The sequence below is a fragment of the Triturus cristatus genome, chromosome 6, assembly GCF_964204655.1.
Source record: "Triturus cristatus chromosome 6, aTriCri1.1, whole genome shotgun sequence".
NCBI lineage: Eukaryota > Metazoa > Chordata > Amphibia > Caudata > Salamandridae > Triturus > Triturus cristatus.
In genome coordinates, this window is record NC_140589.1 from 1520932623 (window position 1) to 1520951488 (window position 18866).

At 43.2% G+C, this 18866-nt stretch overlaps 1 protein-coding gene across 5 annotated transcripts in view; it reads left to right on the forward strand.

The window, feature by feature from the left end:
• PLCB4 (phospholipase C beta 4) overlaps positions 1-18866 on the forward strand; it is a 1018018-nt gene that overhangs the window by 951876 nt on the left and 47276 nt on the right. The window lies entirely within an intron of this gene.

Below are 18866 nucleotides of genomic sequence, written 5' to 3' on the forward strand. Positions count from 1 at the left end.
CATGGGAATGCCCTAGAGTTAGTAGATAATGGGAGTCCCTCTTGGACGCACTGAATGTCAAGACTCGGCTACGACTGGAGCGTACCCCTCTTCTGACTTTATGGGGATATGTTAAGGAGGTCCCCCTGTAGTTCCGTGGGCTGGTCTCGCTCCTGCTGCTGCTGGGCAAGCGGCAAGTGGTGATGTGTTGGGGACGCTGCTTGAGCCTCCGTCTGGAAGACAAGACTGGTCCCACGATACTGTGTACTGCCATGGCCAACTGACTGCTTTCTGTGACCTGATGTCTATCCTTGCTTACCTGCGAGATATTTGGGAGCCCTTCCAGACCTATATGCACCTGCGGAGCTCTGCTGACTCTGTCCACTTAGATGAGTGAGCTGATTGTTCACCTTGGGGAGTGCTGATTGATGTGTGGCTGCAGTTGTATGATAGAAAATTGCCTTTTAGTAGCCTTCTGAGAAAGTGCTGCTTGCCGTACCTGGATATTGTCTGTAGTGGGCCTACCCTCTCCCGGGCCATATCCCTCCTCTGCTTGTTCCTGATCTCTTTCATACATGCTCATGCTTTCTGTTAATTTGTATTACATTGCTGGGTGGATCCACCCTAAAGACCTGTTATATCTGTTATCAAGACTATCAATATTGTATATTCACACAATGACAACACTTCATAACACTTTTCTTTGCTTTGTGTGACTCTATCACTGATTGCTTGTATTTGTACTTGTGCCACGATTTCAATAAACAAATTAATAAAAAAATTAAAATGGAGGGATATCGGTGAGGGCAAAGCCAAACTACTCGAAGCACAGAGAAGCACTAAAAACTGAACTGTTCCATACCACCATTACCAGTGGTGTGCACGAAAGAGGCAAGAAATTGAAGAATATTTCCCCTCCCACTGACTGAACTCTTAACCTCCCCCTTAAACGCACTACACAGACTCTTGCTCACCTGTATCGCTTTGAAGAACCTGAAAGGCTTCGCCGCTAAGTGCTTTATAAAGCTCCAAAAATAAATAAAAAAAATTAAGAGCAGAATTTGCTTGGGTGTAGACCAGTGATCAAAAGCACCATATGAAGCGCTCTAATTTTATTATTGTAGAGAAACTCATTTACCCATTTTTCCATCTCCATTATTTCATTTATGCTAGTTAAATGCTCTTGGATGTCGATATCTCACAGGAAAGTTGGAAGGGAAATGCAATGTTTTGCTCAAATGTTGAAAATACTGGGGTATAGGGGACAGGCTCAAATGCTTGCATGTGGGGAGACGGTGAGGTTGTGACAGGCTCAGCAGTACTGGATAGATAGTATATTGAATTGAAGGCACAATGCAAAGCACACCACAAAAAAATCACAAAAAGCCATCACACTACTCATTTAATGTTAAAAAGGTTTTTAATAAACTGTGACAGATGTTCATGGGATGTGAGCTTTGAATAAGTCCACTTTTATTGGAAATATAAGATAGGTTTTATAAGAATTGTACTCTGGTTTCTTGCACTCTTTACCACATAAGCTAAAATCATGGCACAGAAAAATGATGTCCTCACCTTCAAAAAGACAAAACATTATCAATTTGATGAAAAATACAAATAAGCATGCATCAGGATCCATGATTTAGACCCATGATGATGGACGCCATAGTAAAGCCATGTAAAAACGGCTTATTCATCCAGAATTCTTTGCTCATCAGAATATGACTAAGGAATCTCACTTGCTAGGTGTTGCTTACTGTGTAATATACTAAGTGAATTTTCTCAACTGTATTGTCATGCTAACACTGCACTATGAATTCTATCAATTTGCACCTTTTCCCTAAATCCGCAATAAGCAATACAGCCAACATATTTGACTGACTAGTGATAATAAATAAAAAAGATTTTGTGTACAACAAAATTGGAACAACATGGTGTTGCCCTTTATTTTCTGCTTATGTCTTAACAAATAAAGCAAATAAGCTTTTTCTCAGATTATTTTGATCTTTAGAATTTGAGATATTGAACAAAATCAGTATGCTCCATTCGCATTATTTAGCCAGTAAAGATACCAAATGATAAAATTGTTCAATAAATCGCCCAACTGGAAAACCTTGGGTAACGTGGCTCAGTTTAATGTCTTCTTTTGTTTGTATGAATGCAGAAAAAATAGTCTCAAGCTTCATGTAGTAGAACCCCCTTTGTCTGTAGTAAAACATGCACCGTCTAAATAAATTGCTGCTTAATGAAGATTATTTCAGTTTTTATGCAGATTATACCTTCTGGACAAAGCAGTCTGACAAATGTGATCAGGGCCAGACTGGGAACCCAAAACAGCCCTGGCTATATTTATCAGGCCAGCCCCCCTACGGTGCATAGCGAGCGAGCGCACCAAGCAAGCCTGACTAATACAAGGGGAGTTGGGGGGATTCTCCTGCCAAGAAAATGAGGGAATTTTGTTTAAAAAAGGTGCATTCTACAACATATTTTTAATTATATATTCAATTGTATTTTTTTAAAAGCATAGTAAATGATGACCTTACAGTGCACCAGGATACGGCAATCTTTATTGGGGCTCTTCAACGATTCCCTCACTATCACCCTCCAATAGTGCCTTTCATCTCTCCGTAGCCCCGCTTTCACATGTATTTCACGTGTTTTATAGTGTCTCCCATACCAGTTTAGGGTGTCAGAGCTTTTTACTTAAGACGCATACAGAGACAATGAATCATATGTGTGTAAATCATTGTACAGAAAATGTGACATTAGAGAAAGGAGACTACAAGTTGTAGGATTCACATGTCATCCATGCTGGCAGGCATTTTTAAGGGTGCTTGGTCAGGGTCAGAACGTGACACAGTGGTTAGGGTTGACTTTACTAATAAGGATTTATTTCTATACAAACAAACCCTTTTTAGCAAAAATTAGGATAATGAAAGACTGGGATAGAAAACGAACTTTCTAACCTAAATTATGACTGTAGATTACTACACAGCTACAAAAGGATCTCTGTGAGAAAAGCAGTACCCTACTGATCTATGCACATAAAATGCTGTCCTGTGATTGGCATAGTACACTCTTTGCAGCAGGCATATTAACACTCTGTGCAGCCTTTGATGAGTCAAAACTGCCATTAGACAAAACTCGATCTCTTTTCAGCAGGCTCATTAATCACCAGAGCAATCTTGGCACTTTTATTGTTGCCTGAAAATTGTTGGATATACAAGGAACTCTGCAGCACTTTTAAAACTACTGTACTGCTGCAAAACCCGCCCCAGTAATGAAAAGGCACCCCTCCTTTCAAGCGTCCGTAGGAAAAGCCCAATGCTAGGTTCGGCCAGTCCAGCCTTGACTGTGATCTTCAGGAAAGACCTACTGGCCTGGTTCATCAAGCTATTTGCACATTTATGTCTGACTTACAGACTGTTACTAGTGCAAAACAGCTTTTGTAATTCAAAGAAGCCAGTGTCAAACATTTAAAGGTATTTTTTTTTACAGAGTTTGCCATGCAAGTAAATATATTTGTGTGTGTGGGGAGGGGGAGGACTGTTTTTTTTCGAGATGGCCATGCCCCTGTACACTTCTAAACCCTGTCAAACGTTCAACTTTTTTTGGGACCCTTTTCCTTGTTGGAAATAGTCAGACATTTACTCCTGCAAAAGGGAAGTAGCAAATTCCTTTCGATGGTGCTTAGCAGTTTCGAACACATTCAAAATTGGTGGGGGTTAGGAGAGCGGGTGAGAAAATATTTTCCTCAGGTGGAAAAAAAGAAAAACGTTAGCAAATGAAAAAGGATTTCACAAAAAACTTTAGGATTATTTCTGAAAAGCTACAACTGGCTCACATTTCAAGTCTTAACTTTGCAAATGTCAGAAATCTGCATGCTTATATTTATGACTGTTTTTAAGAATCGGATCTGTGACTCTTTAAAATTCCTTCATTGATGACTTAAGATCCATGTGGAGATAGTTATGCAAGTGATCTGTTCTGCAAAGCACACAAGTAACAGTCCCCATGTCGCAGTTATCTGAAGGGTATATTGAACTGTTTTGGCCCTGTTTCAATTTACTCACCAATGCAATTATTTCCAATTTTGAATCACCTAAAGGCTGATCTAAAGCTCGTGATTCTTGTTGGAGTAGCACACCTTGAGATTATGTTCATGAACAAACCATAGCTATTTATGATTTCTTCTCAATTCACCATGAATGCCTATGGTCTTCATCTTAGACCGTAGGCTAAAATAGGGCATCACAAGTGCATTTTCGTCTGCAATTTCAAATTGCTTGCATCCCCTTCAATATTGTCAACATTTTCAGGTTGCGCAGAATTTCAATAAAAGGGATTGCCCATTTATGCACTCAGGGTGCAGTATCCTGCCGACCAAACTCCGAATCAGGTCCTTAGTCTTTGGTGAATCAAACAAAATAATCTTGATAAGAAATACTTTCAAGTGCCAAATTTCAAACATGCATGGCAAGGATTTAGCTAAAGGGTGCGATATTGACAAATATGTAAAAGTGCAACAATTGCGTCTAAGTGTAGTTTCTTATAAAAAAGAATCAAATTATAGTTCATGTTTGAGAAATCATAATAACCCCTTGGCTCCCATGGTTTGTCTTCAATTCCTGCTACCTTATAAAGATGTGAGACTTCTACCACCAACAAATGTTCCTAGAGAAACTAATTTTGTTAACCATGGTATTAAGACCAACTGCCTCTAAACTGGATCCTGCTCCAGCATAGAAACCTATGAAACAAGACTTCTATTTTTTTATTAATTTCTTTATAAGTATTTTGAAACATCAATTGTAACCCCTTTGAAATACATCTATCTAACATTATATACTATTACTGAGGTAGATCAAGAATAACGCAGAGTTCCAAATTTAGCAGGCTGTAGAAGCCAATATATAGATGTAAAGGAAATTCATAGCTGTTAATCAAAGAATTCCCAGATTCCATCAAAAGCATCCCTTCTGTCCCTCGTGAAGTAGGTCGCTCATTCTAGAGTGAGTAATTTTGAGAGTTCTGTAGTTTCGCCATCCACATTGGTGAAGCTATCACCTTTACATTTTTGGAAAACAAACTTCTAAGCACATGCCTCTAGTGTTTTAACTTGACCCTAGCATGCAGATAATTGGTTGCAAAATATCAGTTTTGTCCATGATAAGCACTTCAGTCCTTACAATTTAACTGGATCTTTCCATTACCAACTTACACAGAGTTAAAGTTCTGAAGCACTCCAACTACATATGTTTATAGCACGATACTTCAACATTTCCATTGAGTGTCTGACTCAACCAACTTTAGACTTCTCATTGTCAAGTGTTATATGTTTTGCATCTTGTTTTTGGTGTGCCTCTGAGGTATGTCTACCTGAACGTTCAAAATAGATGCAAGGGTTTTCTGCTATATATTTTCAGAGTTCTAAACACATAATACATCAGCTCAGTGAGTGCCACATTTTCTGAACACCTCCTTCATAACAAGTCTGGATAAGAAAACATGTTGGGATCCAGACAAGCCACACCACCCTGGATTCCCTTGGGCCTTTAGATTTTAGAAATGGCAAATGTTGGTAGAGTTCCTCGGATGCAGAACCTGAATAAAGTAGCCTTGTGGGAAGTGATAGGGATTTGGGATTTCTTTGGGCATTGTTTTGAAATCTGGGCCAGCAGTGGGGTAAACCCCCATTCTGCAACTCCCTGGGGGCACAAATACTGTGCTAGTGAGGACCGATGCCTAAATGGTCAAGCATCTAACCCATTCCTTTTCTCACCTTTATCCCTGACAGTCTGGTGGACTTTCAACACCCCAGGTGCGCAGATTGGGGTGTTAGCCACCTACCTGCCCATTCCATGGAGAACAGAAAGTCCATCAGACCATCAGGGAAAAAGTAAGAAACAGAATGGGGGTTGGGACGTACCCATCCTAGCAAGCATTAGTCTTTCTGCCACCCTGAAGAGACTGAATGGAGTGTTAATCTCCTCCAAGCCATATATCAAAACTACACCCAAAAGAAATGTAGGAGAGTAGGATCTGCACTTATGTTGCCCCCCCTTTTTTTTCTGATGTATACACTGGTTTCTGGCTACAGTCTGGCTGGCTCCCTGCTGATCAGGGCCCCAGTCTCTCTGTTCTCTCTAAACGACTTGGTGTGCATATTAGATGCACTAGTGATTGGATACTGTGGTACCTTATGAGCCCGTAGTATAGGGTACCTTAGGTACCTAGGGCATAGGCACTTCACAGGCCTACCAGGGGCTGAAGCATGTATTATGCCACCCCTGGGAAGCAGACTCAATCTGACACCACAGGCCTGCTACTGCAGCCTGTGTGAGGTAGTGTTAGCCCTCCTCACTGAGGTATAGGTTCCTATATCTCACCATACACACACATATAAACCTATTAGCCCCCCCAATGGCAGACCCTATCAATCCTGAGGGCAGGGTGCGTGGTTTACAATGTGATGGGGTGCCTCTGCATGAGCAGGGCCCCTCTACAGCTGGCAGAGTCTATTCTCTATGGCTGTTTGTGGATGCGGTTAAACCATATACTCTTAAGTGCATTAAAATGCTAACTTTGGAATTACTGCATCAAAACATGTCGTGTTTGGTGTCAAACAACTTGGAATCATACCCCCACATCAGTCCATGATGTGGGAGCTTGATCCCACCCTTCTAGAGGGGACGACATGTAACAACTGTAGTAAAACGACAGAAATCTGAAAGAGCCCTGGCATCACAAAATGGATGCCACCAGCACAGACACTGGGCTGCCCTCCTGCTGCTGACTGAAGCTCGCAGTGGAGAAGGCCCAACAATAGGCATCCTGTCACAGGGAGGTGTCACCACCTTCCAGACAGGATTTAGTGTATTGGAGCTGGGTGGGTGCACTTCTAGAGTGCTTTGAAGTCCTGCACTGGGGGAGCAGTAGGCTCCTCTGTGCATATGCTAGCACAAACCGGTTCAGGGGCTACCTGTCCCTGCTCCGGCGCGAAACTGGACAAAGGGAAGTGGGTGTAACCACCCCCTACCCTGACCCTCCCAGAGGAGTGGTCATAGAGCTAGTCCCTCCCCTATCTTCAGTATAAGATAGCTAACTTTGCCATTGCAAAACAGATAACCCTGGACGACGCTCTACAAAGAAGAATCCTGGCCCTTCGAGGTTCCACTACCTTTGGAAGACAGAAGAATCTCCCTTGGAGTCAAGGGGTTACTCCCCTGCTTGGCAGGCACCAGAAACTCTAATCAATGGTCGCAAACTTTGCCGCTCTCGCCGGAGTTCGAAGTCCCTGCAGCCCCGGAAGTGGATTTCCTGACTTCTCGACGGCCATTGTGAGTCCCCAGTAGAGCTGAGGCGAGTGGACCCCACGAGTGACGAGGAACAGCAATACCACGGTACTATGCACTATTGTCAAGTGCAACCCCTTCACGACGTTCTACGACCTTGTGCATTGGACCATTTGTGGCCCAAGCCTCCAGCAGGATTTGCAGCGAAAATCAGAGGCCTACCCCATCCCGAGTGACCGTGGGCTCCTGTGAAGCATTTCCTCAAGAGGCGTCTTCGTGATCCCTTGCCCGTTGGCTTGTGGGTCCCCCGAAGGCTTTCTTATCGACTAAAAAGGTTCCCTTGGTTGCTCCAGGCCTGCCCTCACTCACCCTTGCTGGGTGAGTCCCTCAGACCTTGCTGGTCTGCAACGCTAACCTTCTTCGATTTCCATGAGACTTGCAGTTGCCAAGGCTTGTTGGCTCCAATCCGGTTGCCGACACCGCAATCAGCTGCAGACGTCGTGGGACACTCCGAATCCAGCTGCTGCTTATCGTCGATCTCTCCTGGACCTCGTGAGCGAAGAGTCAAAACACCGTCGACGACCTAAAATCACCCGACATCTGTGGTCATCCATCTTCCTGGCCACCGGTCACTGGCAAGTGACTTTGAACACTGTCCCTTCAATTTTCAGGTCATCTGCATCTCGAATCCACCCTTGGATTCCACCAGACACTTCTTCAGTTGACGCAAGCAGCAAATCTTCTTTGGTATCCATAGAAAACAGCGACGCGACCCGACACCAAAAGACACCTATGCACCCGGCTTCCCTGGGTGAGGTAACGCGTGCACTCCGGTGCCCTAGTGTGTGTTGGGCCTCGAATTACTTACCTTGTAAGTGGCTTGCTTGTAGACGTCCTCGAAGTACCCTAAAACGTTAAAAATCAAACCGCGACTTGCTCCATTATAATAAATAGGGAACCCACGGCTGTGTTCACACACTGCATGCGTCTCCCGCGGGTGTGTTACTTACCTGCTTTCACTGCAGTAGTGAAGCCCCAGCGATTCTACAGGCCCTAGGCCTTGTCATTTTGCAAGTCGACATTCTTAACCCATTTTTTTAGTATATGGTCTGGTACGCCCCTAGGGCCCCAGCCATATTTGTGCTTAACTTATTGTGAAACGTTGATATTTGAATGTGTTCCTGGCTTCTAATCTCATAAAGAGATTAGTAGAGTGTGTCTAGTAATAAATACATATATATTTGATATATATACCTGTGTGGTGTCCTTTCATTTGGTAATTCAAGAGATTATAAGGTTAAACAAGCTGCTTTACATTCCTCTGAGACTTAGCCTGAAGGCTGCTCTCCACAGCTACCACTAGGATAGCTTTCTTTAAAAGGTTGTCTTAAACCTATCTACCATAAGAGTCGAATTGGACTGGTGCAAGGTGGCCACTATAACTAGTGAAAAAAAATAAAATAAATAGGAACAACAAGAGAGCGAGGAAAAGAAAAACTTGTCCTCTTCCCCAATAAATTTGACAAAACAAAATGGACAAGTTTTTATGATTCAAAGCAAACTTTTTTTGCTGTCATTTTTGCAGTAAACGTGAAAGGAGAAGGAGCACAACTGCTGTGAAAGAAACCCCTCACCCACCTACCTAGTAGGTGGCATGCTTCATCATCGGGGCCCAACTGGATTGTCTAGCACAATCCAGCTGTGCTTCAACGCCTGGAATACAGCGGAGCAGGATCTTGAGCAGAAAGTGGCGTGCTATGTGAGATGTGTTTATAAGTTAAAAAAGTCTCTGGGAGATGCCCTATGGAAAAACTTTAATTATAACTAGTTTCAGCCTTCTTGATGGTTCTAGAGGCTTTCGTCAGGACCCTTGATTCGGGTCCGCTTGTTCAGCTGAACAAGCGGACCCGATCACCGTCCTAGGTACCTCGGACCTTTTTCTCCCTTACAACTGTCAAGCGGAGAGTCACACGGCGATCGAATCCCAGAGGCATAACTACCTCTCTATTCAAGTAATCTCAAACGGAGATAATGTGAGTACCTTTCCACCACACTCACAGCACACTTTAGGGTGTGTGCTGATATTTGCACGTGGCCTATACCTTGTTTATATGGCCATTCACTCTTCCTTTTTTTATTTGGTCCTGACGAAAGCCTCTAGAACCATCAAGAAGGCTGAAACTAGTTGACCTTATTTACAAGGGATATCAGGAAAATTACATTCCTAATTATATATCCCGCATAACTTTTTTACATTAGTCCTGGGACCCTTATAATTAAAGTTTTTCCATAGGGCATCTCCCAGAGACTTTTTTAACTTATAAACACATCTCACATAGCACGCCACTTTCTGCTCAAGATCCTGCTCCGCTGTATTCCAGGCGTTGAAGCACAGCTGGATTGTGCTAGACAATCCAGTTGGGCCCCGATGATGAAGCATGCCACCTACTAGGTAGGTGGGTGAGGGGTTTCTTTCACAGCAGTTGTGCTCCTTCTCCTTTCACGTTTACTGCAAAAATGACAGCAAAAAAAGTTCACTATAACTAGTGACCAGCATATGCCAGGCCAACTTCTCACAAGAAAGAATCAAGTTTTCACTGGGGCAGAAATGTTGTTGGGGTTTATGGAGTGGGAATGCAGCCTGACTCCAGTACATGCCCACGCACACCCATTTAAAAAAATATAATATCTATGTCTAGTGGACTCTCTGCCAACCGGGGTAAATCTCCACAGTGTGCTCAGCAGCAAGAGGGGCAGAAAGGCTATTGGTGCCTTTACGGTGGGGATGTTTATTGTGGCCTGATGCCTGAGTGGTGCAGCCCCACCCCATTTCTATTTTATATCTATAAAATCCTTGAATCCAGTGGGCTTTCTGCCCCCCTCAGTAGGGAATATTGTCTAGTAAGTTGTCTGCCTTATGGGAAGGGCAGTTGGAAGGAAACCCCCACTCTGTCTCCCAGGAGGGCAGAAAAACTGTTGGGGCCTTTAGGAGTTGGAGTTTGGCCCGATGCCAGGGCAGGTCACGCCACCACACTTTTTATCATCTATATAAAAATCGCTGGCATCTAGTGGGCTTTCTGCCCTTCCAGGGGTGGGCAGATTTTGATAAATCCCCCAATTTGACCCCCATGGTGGACTAAAGACTGTTAGGGCCTTCAGAGCTGTGGATAACACCTGATGCTTTGGTATGCTGGTCCCTGCCCCATTTTGTTTTTGTATGTGTTTACATTCCTGGTGCATAGTTGGCTGCCACTTCTCCTGGATGATCTTCACTTTCGACCTGGTTGAAAACGTCTCTGCTGACCACCCTGCTGAATCATTTCAGATGAAATGTTCTTTTCTCCGGTCTACCAATCAACATTTGTAGAGCAGGCAAGGTGAATATTATAACAGTTGGGATTCTGCAAGCTGTTTATACATTTACATAACATTAACAAATTCCTGACTGAATATATATTTTTCCACTGCAGATTTCCAACTGTATAAACTATTTGCATCTTTTTGTTTATGATAAATTTGAAGCTTTTTACAGAACTATTATTAAATTTTATAGGTGGCACCAGGTAATCCTCACTTGTCACTGCGAGCGATGCTGGCACATTTGAGCAAAATGATGCTGCACCGTGGCATCCAACTCTTGAAAATAACTCTAGAGTTTTACCCATTAAGTGTGTCGCATAAACTTTCAAGAAGAAAATGATATCCATAAGAAACTTAGGGCCTCATATGTACAGTGTTTTATCCGTCACAAACCCTCAGATTTGGTAAATCAGAGTCGATGACTGCTAAAACACTTTTTTAAATGTACTAAACCAATTTAATGATCCAGAAAAGGTTTTGCCAATTGTTAAATGGGCTTAAGAAACATTGAAGAATCACTATTTGGGCTGGTCCTTCCAAATACTGATTTCTTAACCCCTTCAGCGCGGCGCGGATTACCGCGCTGTGCTGAAGGTTCTATTGCGTGGGCGGGGCCATGACGGAGCGGTTCCGTCATACGCACAGCGCAACCGATGCGCATGACGGAACCGCTCCGTCATGCGCATCGAAGGGGTTAAGGTATGTATTAATGTTTAGCAACCGAAATCCAGTCGCAAAACATTGACATTTTAACACCAATTCAAAGGGGGCGTTAACCCATTCGCAGATGGGAAGGGGTCCCCAAGGGATATCTTTCCCTTTTTGAATGATGAAAAAACATGTTTTTATGATCACGCAGTGGCCCTATGGACCACTGCCTAATCTTAAAAAAAAGTTTGTGAGCATTTTCTTTTTTTTCTATTCGCATCCCATTTTAATTTTAGAAAGATGGGCTGCATTTAAAAAAAGAATTCTATTTAAAAGCAATCACATACATGGTGGTCTCCTGACCAGAGCAGTTCACCATGCCTGTGCTTGTAGCTAGTCATAGTGGGTAACAAATATTGACATACGTCATTAATATTCATGAGGTAAGTTGAATTACGATCTACAACAATACTCTTCCGACCTAGTAACACATAGGCCAGTTTGCAAAATGAGAAAGCATTCAGTAAAAGTCAGAGCACAAATTGTGACCCCTTTTATCTAATGCATTATTCATACGTGAGGCCCTAATTTACTATTGGGCAAGTGATTTCTTCTTAAATGAGATGGAAACAAGGAATCAATTCTTCTATTATGTTTTCCGTCGATGATGAGAACAAATTGTAGTAGAAGGAAAGCGTGACCTTTATGGTAAACAGCTTTGCACAAGAGGAGGTGGTCTTGATTTCACCATTGTTTTCATTTTCAACTAATGAGAGCATTCATCTGCTGAAACTCTTAACTGCTATGGGGCATATTAACAAGGGCTGGCAATAAATATCGCAAAGCGCGCTTAGCGCTTGCATATTTATCGCCGGCTATCTCTGGAATTTATCGCCCTGTTTGCGCGTTATTAACAACGCGCATCGCCGAGGCGATAAAAATTCCAGCGATAGTTGGGATATCGCAGTTTTCCATGGTGGAAAACGGCGATATCCTAGATGATAGGGCCTGTGGTCTTAGCCACAAAATCCACCCCCCATGTTAAGTATGCCTTAGTCAGGAATTTAACAGACGTTAAATTCCTGCATTAAGGCATACTTAACGCGATTTTAAAAATCGCTACCCTCCCTTGTTAATTTCCCAAGGGAGTCTTGTCAGGCACGCCTCCTTTGGATCTCATTAGCGATGCGATCGGAGGCGTGCTGCAAACGGGCGCTAAGTCAGCAAGACACGCGATAGCGTGTCTTTGCTGATAAGGCGATGAAATTATCGCCGCTTTTCGCCCGAAAACGGACGCAAAAGCGGCGATAATTTCATATCGCCGCCTTGTTAATATGCCACTATGTTGTTCCAGGATGTTGCTTTGTGTTGTGACGTAAGGTGATATGTCCTCTTATATCATGTCATGTTAGGTTAGGTATTGTTATGGTGTTGGTTGTATTAGCTTGTCATATGGCATGGTGTAGTGTCATGCTGTGTTGTGTTGTGTAATTTTATGTTATTTAGATGCATGTTGCCCAAGGCTCAGTCGTCTTTGTGGGATGAATATGTGTGTTATTCTTTATGTAGAGTCATAAACACACAATCTCTTGATGAATCAGACGTCTGCTCGTGCATGGCATACATTTCTGGGGGTGGTGCTATTTTTTGCTGCGCTTGTTTAGCATTATATCACATATATGTGAGTGAACTATCATAATTCTTTTCTATTTACGTCACCGGTCTTGTTTCCAAAAATAACACAGTCTGCCACAAAAAAAGCAGAGAGCAAAGTAGCACACTACTAACAATGAGGTAGCATGAAACTAAATAGTGCACCTCGGTGCAAATTACAGCAGACAAAAAAAACAACACAATACCTCGGACTGCAAAAGTAATTAGTAAAAAAAGAGCTGCAGAGACTGACATGTGGTCTGATCATGTAAACCGATTGATACTGAATGATTCTGCACTGCTTCCTGACAATTTTGCACTGAATTACAATCAATTTCCCTATGACATTTGCACCGTCGACCAGTGAAAACTTGACAGTTGCATTTAATGATCAGTGCAACAGAAAAACATTCTGCACCAGTGGCTGGGTGCAAATGTGTTCAAGAATGCGACATTACTGCCCATCATAACTGTAAAACTGACCAACTTCAGTGAAAAAATGCCGTTCACAGATGCAATTTACACCACCTCGCCTGGCTTTGCATCTTCACTCCAGGAATATTACTGCAGAATCACACAATGAACTACATGTGTATTGCTTCATAATGTGCATTCTGCATACATCATGAGGCCATAAACAAAAGCCACTCAGCAGTGCGGAGTTTTCTATGTTGGTGTTGATTTATCAAGTTTGACAACATATGAATGTCGCTTTAAACTTTCGCAAAAAGAACAGGAGCAACATGTAGACTGTTGTAGATGCGATAAGCTGCGAAATAGGCCCCGATGAAAGCACAGTACGAGTTACTCAAAATGAAACAGCGGTATTGGAAAGGGACTAACACACAGATAAACATGATGAGGGGTTTCTAACAAACCAGTGCATGTAAAGTGCTTAATATTGAGCAACGAAATTTCAAGGATCAAAACTTTTAGCATACGATCCAGGGGGAATATGTATCAAAAACCGTACTTGCGATTCTCAAATAGCGATTTTTTGAGAATCGCTATTTGAGAATTGCAAAACGGGATGTATTTAAAGATTCGCACATATTTTGCAAATTCTTAATATTCCTTAATTGCGATTAGAAAATTGAGAAATCGCAATTAAGGAATACCTTCCCATTCATTCCTATTGGCCAGGAGGCCCATAGGAATGAATGGTAAATAATTCTCAAATTGCGAATTGCAATTTGCTAATCGCAAATTGAGAATAATTTCAAAGGTGCAAGGGTGTCATGAAGATACCCTGATGCACCCCTGAAATGAATATGTGTGCGCATATGGTGCACATACATGCCCTAAGGGCATGTATGTGCGCCACATGGCACTTTGAAAAATGCCAAATATTGCATTTTTCAAAGAAATCGCAAATTACCACCAACTTGAAGTTGGTGGTAATTTGCGATTCCTTAAGGAGAATTCGCACAACTTGGGTGCGTGTTACATAGCATTTAAGGAATCGCAACTTGCGATTCCTTAAATGCATACGCAAAATTAAGGAATCGCAAAATTAGCGATTCCTTAAGAATGCGATGCGAAAATGTCACATACATCGCGTTTTGCGATTTTGTATTCGCAAACGCTGTTTTTTTGCGATTCGCAGCGTTTGCGAATACAAAATCGTTTGATACATATGCCCCCAGGTCTCTAATTACTGTTGCTTTTCGGCCACAATATTAACTCTATTTAAATGGGTGTGGAAAAGATGAGGATAGGCTGGCACAATGAATTGTCAAATATAAAGCCTATATATATGCTTAGGTCAGATGATATATGGTTGAATCGTCCAAATTCCTGTCACTGTCTAAAGATAATAACCGCGCTTGTGTGCCTGAAACTTGTAGGAGTTTCCAGTGTTTTTGTGTAATTTTAGATGCAGAAAGCTCTTGTAAGCGTAGCGCATGCCATGGTTGCTACGATACCAGTGCTATTAGAGCTGTACTTCTATCTAAGGTGCACTTATGCGGTACAAACCACTGCAACGAATAAACAAGCCTTTTCTTTGTTTAGATGGAGGATGGGGAACAGAAGGTATTGATCAAAAGAAGCTAATGGTATTAAAAGGCTACAGTGCACATGCATCAAAATAGGCAATTGCGATTCTATAATTGCGATTTTTTAAGCAATCGCAATTATAGAATCGCACTTGCCTATGCATGTAGGAATCGCAAACAAATTTGCGATTCCTACACATTCCTTAATTGCGACTCGCAAATTCTGAGTCGCAATTAAGGAATGGCTTTCCATTCATTCCTATGGGCCTAGAGGCCCATAGGAATGAATGGGAATTGCATGCACAATTTGCGAGTACTCATTAGGTACTCACAAATTGCACATGCAATTTCAAGGGGGCCAAAAGGACACCCTGTTGCACCCCTGAAATTACAATTTTACCCCATGTTGCGCACACACATGCCCCAAGGGCATGTGTGTGTGTAACATGGGACTTTGAAAAATGCACTTTAGTGCATTTTTCAAAGAAATCGCAAATTACCATCAACTTGAGATTGATGGTAATTTGCGATTCCTATTCGTGAAATAGCAATTTTTTAGGTTAATGCATTGCAAAATGTCCAAAATGACAATCCCAATCAGTAGAACCACAGTTATGAATTTTTAAAGCTTTTGGAAGAAACTAGCTCCTAAAAGATCAACGTGCCAGCTGGGGACATCTAGTCACACATGATCAGGTCAAAGTCGAAAAATATTGCCGACTGTCTTGGAATGCGGTTTGCATACAAGAAGTGGTTTGGGCCGGGTCAGCGCATCCCTTCAGACTATAAGAAATTATGAGAAAAATATTCTGAAAAGGTAGAGTTCAGTGGGGCAAGGCTGTGGCGGTGTCCGAGGAGGGTGCGTCATTGTTGGGGAACCTTGAGTCGAAGCCGCGGTGAAGATTTCTACATTCAGACTTAGTCTCTTTTTTGGAAGTCAAAAAACTCCAGTGGGATGAGACAGAAGGCTGTAGCTGAAGACAGTTTTATGAGGCTGGATACCGTTTTGGCAAAGGTACACTGAAAAGGATTTGCTGCTTCGGAGAAGAATGTAGCTGGAGAAGCTGTGAAGTCAATCTGACAGTCGATGCACCTTGGGCGGATAGGCAAGCAGGTTGGTCCCGGTCTCTTCCTGGTTTTCTGAGCAGTTTTTGGCCCAATATTTTTTAAGTGCTCAGTTTTGGGATTTGGCAATCTGGGCACTTTTAGCCCCACAACCAAGAGTCCAAGACTGTTGGAACACCACTTGGGGGTTCAGGACTCAGTCAGGCTGGGTCCAGGTGCAGGTTCAAGATGATAGCAGCCTTTTGTGTCCCTGTGGCTCTGAACAGGAGGCCAGCAAACTGGCCCTTGGAGTCACTCTCATAGTCCTGGGTTCAGGTGAAGATGCGGAGGGCTCAGCAGCAGGGCTGGCCTCTGTGGTTTCAAGGCAGGCTCCAGGCAGCAAGGCAATCCTTCCAGTTACAGCAAAGCAGCCTTACAGAGTACACAGCAGGTCACAGCAGCAGGCAGTCCTCTTGAGGGTCTTTCCGTAGGTTCATGAGGGAACTTAAGAGTTGGTGTCTGAGGTCCGATTTTTTACCCTGGTGCCCTCCTTCTGAAAAGTGAGAGAAGCTTATAGACAGTGTCTTTGAAGTGCATGGAATTTCTTGACACTCCTGCCCTGCTTCCAAGCTGGCTGCAGTGCCAATGTGGAGTTGATATGTTTATATAAGGGTACTCCCCTAAGATAGGCCCTGGACAGCCAGTGGGTAGGGTGAAGTGGGTTCAAAAGAATTAGGACATGTACGTTTAAGTTTTACATGTCATGGTAGTGAAATGCACTTCAATTCATTTTTACTACTGCAAGGCCTTTCTCTCCCATAGGATAACATTGGGATTGCCTTATTACAGTTTCTAAGTGCAATTTTCAATTAATTTGTAAGAGATTGGACCCCCAAATTTGGAGTCTCTGAAATCACAATTTAAAAACACAACTTAACTTGCTGTTTGAAAATGCCACTTTTAGAAAGATGGCATTTTCTTACTGTAACCATTTTGTGCCTTCTTCCTGTCTCTGGAACACACGTCTGGGGTGGGTGACAGCTGGCTTCCTACATCCCCTCTAGGCAGCCATGCAACAAGGAAGGATAGGTGTGACTGAGTGGCTATCTGCAGGCTTATGGGTCATCTGACCAGGATGGGGGGGAGGAGCTGACGCTTACACCTGAAAGGGCTGTGTCATGTCCCCACACAAAGGGTTGCATACCCCATTTAGTGAGCCTGGAGCCAGGGCAGGAAAGAAAGGGACTCTGTCTGCTCCAAGCATCTCTTTGAACTCTCCCACACTTCAAAGGCCCAACTAGGTATAAGTACTGGACCTCTGACACCACCAAACTAGAATTCCTCTGGAACTGAGGACATTTTACCAGGAAGAAGGACAGCTGTGCTGCCAAGGGGGACTGCCACTTTGATGAACTGCTTTTTGGTGTTGACCTGCTGCCTGCTGCTTCTTGCCTGGGAGTGAGAAGAACTGAACCTACAGTATACTACAATTTTTCACAAAGTAATGTGCTTCCCAGGACACACTAGACACAGGACCTCCATCTCCACATCCCACATCCTAGAACCAAAGTATCCCCAAAGGTTTGTTGGTTTGCCTCCTGTTTCTGAAGTCTCAGGGATATCAAAGGCGTCCTTCTTCCACTTGCAATCAGCACCTGGATTCTTTCTGCTGTGAGTCCTGCTCTGCCAGATGGTGCCAATCCAGTCTTGGACCCTTGGACCCTTGGATTTGAGATTTCAGTGCTGCATCCAAGAAAATCCATGCATCAATGATGTTGCGCTGATCAGAACCGGTGCATTTCCCTCAAACACCCAAGCATTGCCGGTGCTGCATAGACCACGGACACTTTGCTGACAGCGCGACGCATCGTCCCCAGTTTCCAACATATCTCTGACTGTGTGCTGCTAGGTGCCAACACATCGCTTTGTGGTGCATGCATCGCCCACAGCCCAGCAGTGTGATGACGACGCATGACCACGATGTTCATCACATATTGATTCTTGATGCATCCTGGACTTTGAGCAGCTCGGAACTGATGCACCCCCCTGCTGTGCTATCTGCACCGCTTCCTGTGGTGCCCATGCATCACTTTCTTATGGGGTTCACTACACCATCTCATGTGGTTCCGGCTGCATAGCTCAATAAAATACCTCCAGCAGGTAGTTCTGCAAGATGCAGATGTCCTATAGCTGTGCGGAGCAGCTTCCTGCACTGCTCATGCACACCCATGCAAGGTCCCTGTACATCTCACTGCTGTTAGGTCCAGGAGTCTTGAGAGCGAGACTTTAAGTCGACCGGGTCCTGACATCTGTCAGTGCGAGTAGTAGTTAAAAACGAATTTGAAACAGGACCCTATTGGACCCTATATTTATATCCCTAACTTTACAAGCTAAGTCTTGGGTTTATTTCGCAACAAGGGCAACAAACACCATTAAGCGCATCAAATTCAACAGCACAGTTCCTGTTTATCTTTTGGTTTTTGTTCATTTTACATTTCCTAACATTATTAGATTTTTTCCAGTTGTGCTTCTCAATTGTTTTCCAGCAACAAACGACTCTTGCATAGTGCACACTGATATGCCTCAAAGTGTCTGGGTGAGTTAAAGTTGTGGGTGGATGCTTATGACAGGGCACTATTGTTTGGCACATTGATCAGAAGCTGTCAAGCAGTCCTGAAGGATTCCTTTTCTGCTCATGTCCTCAATTGGTTCGCTGTATGTTGAAGCAGCCAAGCAAGCATGCAGATTATGCCCCTCGCTAAAACAATTAGCCTGCATTAAGGAAGCCCATAGATCAGCGACTCTGGAAACATTCAATAACTCATTGCCAGTTGTGAATGAAATGATGAATGGAAATTACTACGTTTTGCCACCCTCTGTCATAGTCTGT